Genomic DNA, 6,146 nt, shown 5'->3' on the forward strand with positions numbered 1-6,146 from the left:
GAATATTGTAATATTAGACTTAAAGGGAGCATGTGTAACTCTCTATCCAATTTCACAGTCAATAATGTTAGATTTTATTTCGTCTGTGTACAATTTCCAGAAAATAATTGGTCATATACACATAATTTGGTGAAAAAATAAAATATCAAATTTAATATGATATTATTTATCTTTTTGATGTCCCACCACAAATGAATTTGAGTGAGATAATAAAAATTTATACTTTGATGTAAGTAAATACACTCCAAAATTTGAGGTAACTTTTTACTTTTGTAAAGTACAATGATTAAAAAAGTGAACAGTGCATAGTACTAACTCTAATTGATTTGTGAAAGCCATGTACTATCAAAGTAAACAGTTTGGGTCTAGTGTCTACTAAAATATCAAATAGTTGTTGAAGTGTTGGAAATCCTTACGTAATTTCAGAGTTGATTCAATGAATTGTTTGCAAAAAATTACCTTCATTTACAATAAATTAGTTTACTACCTCCATATCAATTTATATATCACTTTAATTTAACTATGGAGGATTAAGAAGAAAAAAAGACTAATATCAAATTTGTAACAAATTTAATTGATTTACCTTTAATATTAAATATGAGAGCAAGATTTGAAAAAAATATTAAATCCTTATCTGGTATTATAAAGTTATCTGTATCTTGGGAGTAAGCTAACTAACAAAAAGTGATTTCTATTTGAAAAACAGAGAGAGTATTATATGTATTCCAAATTTGATCATTTAAGATGATTAAATCAAAAAGGCTATTAATTGTGTTCTTGTAATTAAGGGAAAAACATATATATTATCAACCTAGACTAAACCTACACACACTGATAATCTACACACACTCTGATGATTAGAGTAAAAATCATTATTATATGAACTCATATTAAGATTAAATTACTGATTTAATTTCAAATAAGTATAAGTATGGTGGGCCTTGGTCTCTACCCTGTCAATATTGTAAATATGTGATTTACACCTTTTTAGGGATATTTCCATAACAATCAGTGATCAAGAAAGATTTAATGAGGAAATAAAGGGTGTGGCATATCTACCTTGTCAAAAAGATTATTGACTCTTAATCAGCATGTGAAAAACGCAGGCAGCATTTGTACATAAATAATCCAACCCAAAATATAGGATGAGGTTGCATGCAGCGAAGATCAAGCAGTAAATGATCACCAACACGAAAAACATCATGTAAACAATCAGATAGGAGAAGTAAACCATGGAACCATGACAAATAGAACATAGGCATCGACTATGAATTTCAACAAATGTGAAGCAGCAGCAAAACTTGGTGTTAGACAAATGATGAAATGGGTGGACTAAGATCAATTGATTGAATTGGGTGGAATAGGTTAATGGAGTGGATTGAGATTCGGTGTAGTGAAGCCAAGTTCTAGAGAAAGCTGGGAGATCAATTCTAAATGCAGGAGAATGAGGAATTGGGTAATGGCAAATAGCAAGATCGAAAACAAAATCAAGTTAAAATATGGCATCAACCAATGGGACACAGGTTCTGGAAACATCAGTTCAATGGAATTGGGTCAAGTCTGTAGTTATGATGGGCCTGTGGTTTGAAAATAGATTACAGCCTTTGTAAATAGAAAAAAATACTATTTTTTTTAAAACAAAGGTCGGAGTGTCCCACAAAAAAAACTTGTAAAGAAGCTTTCAATGAATGCCTAGATGGTAGGAATTTTGCAATTACACACTGTAGGACCAAGGGGTATTGTCTCATATTTCTAGCGTTTTCTACTCATGGTTAAATGAGAACCATGCCGTAGAATTATTTTTTAATACTACAAATAAAAAAGCTTCAACTACATTAAGTTAAATCAAATGACTATAAAATTATTGAGGTGTTATATTTGTAACTTAATGGTCACATGAAGAATATAAAATTACTGTGCAACAGACATGGTACTGGAAAATCATCATAAGAAACATCAAATAAATATTTTTCTGAACCAACATCAGTCTAAGACATGACATGAAGTACATAATCCTACTACATGGATTTAAATATTACACTTTTAGAACTACATAAACATAATACATGATCCATGGACATCTCAAATATCAGGGTAGAATAAACAAAGTGTTTGAGGTCTTCTCAACAGTTTTGAATACAAAATAGATCTTCATATCTGATATATATCAACTACCAACATCAAAATAACTCTAAAGATGTCCAAATAGATTAATAAGCACGTTTACTCCTCAGTCTTGACATGGATCAGTTTCTTCTTTTTTGCAGGGTTGGAAACAATTGCACCATTACTCTCAGGGTTGGAATCTACTGAAGCATCTACTGAACAAACTGGAGGACTTTTGAACGGGGACAGGTCATCAAGAGAGGCAGTACTGTCAGGGACTGCAGATATTGCAGAAGAGCACCCAATAGATCCATCGGTAAATACAGAATTTGGGTCTTCAGATGAGGATTTGGCACAGAATGTATCAGCAATTAGCTGCAGAAATCATTAAAAGAAACTATTATTATGTATGTGTAAATAAAACACTGAAGTTAATATCTTTGCCCAACAATATAAGTTATTATATTAGTAAAATAAATAATTTAGTTTAGTTGGAGTTTGAATATTTCCCTCATCCTTGAAGAGCTCAATTATGGCCTTATCCTCACAGATCTTCTTAACTTTGTATGAATCATCAAATTTCATTCCATGATCCATTGACTTCTCAACTTTGAAAAGGAATTCCCGCCCAATGAGAGCTTTGATTTCATCAGGGTAATCATCCACACACTTGGCCTGCATATTGATCAACACAAAAACATATCATCATTTAATTACATGAAAGGTTGTGCTGCAAATGATTCATATAAGCAAAAACTAACCTTGGCAAATATAACTAACTCTCTGCAGCTCTTCTTTATAATGTTCTCACAGTCACCATCAAAGATTACAAAGGTAGCAACCTCATCACCATCATAAACATCAACCTTCAGTCGAAACCTAAACAGAAACAGTAAAAATTTATCATTATTACAAATGGAAAAAAACTAATCAAGCTGAGAATTTTGTATGAATAAATACAAACCTAGGAGTAACATCAATGACATGAGTGGAGCACGCAGCACAGAAATAAAGACCATCCTCAACCGTCACAGACCTACGGCAGCGGCAAGCAGTGTACTACCACTTTTCTCCATCAACTAATTTTGTAATATGCCCTAGGACTACAAATAAACCCTCCTACATTTAAAGTAAAGATGATTAAAGATAATCTATAGCAAAATGCAAGACAAAGTACATGCAATAATTATTGAAATACCTCAGCTGTGTCATGAAGCTCAACAATACTCTTCCTAGGAAACATTGTAATGAACTCTTCATTAGCAGGAATATGTTGAAATACACCACCAATTTGTCCAATAGGCAGGTCATCATCAATCCCATGCAATGCCAAACTTCACAACAAAAATATTATTTAAATTAGCTGACAACTATATTTGAAATTGAGTGCATAAATTTATATCCTCAGCATCTAAATGAGACTACCCATCACGAAATGCAGCAACTTCTGGAATCTCAGCATTCCACAGTAACTTGGTAGCTAGCCTGCATAACATTCTGGATACCAACTTCTCCTAAAAATTGGTAAATACAGAATTAATATTAATAAGTCTCACAATTAATAAGTATTACAGCAAATAAAAACAGCAAAATAGAGAGAGGTAATAATATAAGATGGAATAAAGGTGTATACCTTTGTATGTTTTAATCTTGGCAAACTGAACAACAATAATTCCAAGCCCAACACCAGCAGCAGCTAGAAAACCTTTCACAACATCAACATAGTTTCCAAATAAAGCCAGCTTTATTTTCCCCCTGATACAAAATGGAAAAAAGGGACACATTAAAATATGATATATGATAATAATGATTATTAGTTCAATGCAACGTTAAGAAAAACACAATAACATACTTGTGGTCAATGATTTCCAACACAATCTTTCTAGTAACATTTCCAGACTTTGAGAATTGTTGCTCATTAGAAACTGCTGAAACCAATCCAATGAAATCTAGCACAAATAATAAACATAACAACTATAAAAAACTTTCACAAATAGATACATATACTACAAAATACACAGATAAACAAATCAAGACAATAACTGTAACAAAGAACAACAATAAAAGAAAGAATTACCTATCAAGAAGTCAGACTCTCCCAGGGTAGCCTGAATTTCTGATGTGTCCTTCAAAGTTAATCTCATCCTAGGAATGCTATCACACTGGTCTATTTGGACCTTTGTTTTGCTATTGAACATGATTCTGTACTCATGTTCAGCAGCACGATATGAACCATTGTTGTCCACAACAATGAAATATGTAATCTGGTACACATTGCCTTCAACAATATCCCTTACGAATTTGCTCATCATATACTTCTTAATATTTACCTCTATTTTAGAACCCTAAACAATAAGCAAGAATTTTTTTATCATTATGCATAAATAATGTAATAAAGAAATTGTTACTGATACAGGTAAAAAAACACAAAAGAGTTTATTACCTCAGAATCAATAAGCACAAGTTGCAGAGCATATGGTTTGGCAAGATCAGAGGTAGGAGCCATCTCCCATTTCCTTATGACCCTAGCTCTGATTTTCCATGTTTCTCTACCGGGGCATAAGCTCCGAATTGAACTCATGTATCCAGTCATGGAAAAGGATAAATGAAAAAGGTCAGTGAAATCAGTGTGAGAAGAGGAGTTGCAAATTGCAAAGACAAGTAATTTGAAGATGCAGAAATTGGGAAAGAGTAATGAGATGAAAGGCAGTTCAGGCAATGGGGTATTTATAGCCAGGATTTGAACAATCAATTTTTGAATTTTGGAAGTTTTCTTTACAGATTTACACATGAAAAGATTGACAACCGAGCATACATTATAAAACGATTCGTACCCGGTTTTGAAGGAGGAAGAAGGACGACTGAACAGTGAAAGGTTTGAGGTGTCAAGTCGTGACTGGTTCGAAGCTACACCGCTGTGAACAAATCTTCCGCCAACTCTACCGCCGACGCCGAAAGAAACCCCTATTCAGATCAATTGGAAAAGATGAATGGGATGAGTTGATGAGATGTGGGTAGAAAGATGATCCAATACATTGAATCACAGCTGTGGTTCAAGATTCAAGCACAAAAATTGAATTTATGAAAGAGAAATAAAGAAAGCTGAGAGTGATGACGGCAGTACGGCGAGGTGGGTAAAGGAGGCTGTGAGAGGGGCTACCATTCTAGGGTTCGTCATTGAGGAGGAGAAAGCTGAGTGATTGAAGAACGGCTTCAAAAAAATAAATTGAAAGAAAATGAGAGAGCCACGTGTCAGAAGGCAATTGGAGGTCTTTTATGAATAGTAACTGAGGAATAAGAAGTAGTATATATATATATATATATTCAGGAACCTAGACCACATGTCTCCTTTCTTAGAAAACAAAGATCACTCACAGTTAGGCAATAGGTTTTCTCATGGCATAACTATGTGAGGGAGAAACCGCACACTAAAATTAAATGGTACTTTACAGTTTTCATATATCTCACTACAACATTTTTTTTGTTTTTCGCAAAAGTTCAAAAGTGTAGCTGTTAAAAAATACTTTTCGAATCTTTCAAGATTCAATTGTAGTATAATATAGGGTTTTTATCGTATTCATTGGAAATTTCTAGTACAAATGCAGTTCTATAGTAAAATTACTCAAGCAATGGATTTCCGAAAGGTTAATGATTGTTTCGGTAGCCAAAGCATGTGCAAATTAAACAAAGTAAGAATCAAAACGACTGGATATCAAGATGAGAAAACTGTTGTACTCAGAGTTCACCTTTTATCTACTTAGTTCCCTATGATTCTATATGAAAATTCATTCCTACCCATGATTCATCTACACCATTTCTACCCTACTTTTTTTATTCCTCACATGAGTGGATACTTATAACTCACTTTCTAGACTGTGCGAGACCTCTCGCCACAAAAAAGGTCCCGTCCCGTGGCATCCAAGGGTGGCTCAACCATCCAAGCTAAGGGCGAGTGCAAATTACGAGACTTAACCAGCACTAGAAGGGTAGAAAATGACCACCATAGGGCGGGTAAATGAATGTAAGGCAGCTGGGCTGAT

At 33.8% G+C, this 6,146-nt stretch overlaps 1 pseudogene; it reads right to left on the reverse strand.

Moving 5' to 3' along the window:
- Positions 1–2,223: 2,223 nt before the first annotated feature.
- Positions 2,224–4,612, reverse strand: LOC130732977 (uncharacterized; annotated as a pseudogene).
- Positions 4,613–6,146: the final 1,534 nt, after the last annotated feature.

The sequence above is a fragment of the Lotus japonicus genome, chromosome 1, assembly GCF_012489685.1.
Source record: "Lotus japonicus ecotype B-129 chromosome 1, LjGifu_v1.2".
Lineage (NCBI taxonomy): Eukaryota > Viridiplantae > Streptophyta > Magnoliopsida > Fabales > Fabaceae > Lotus > Lotus japonicus.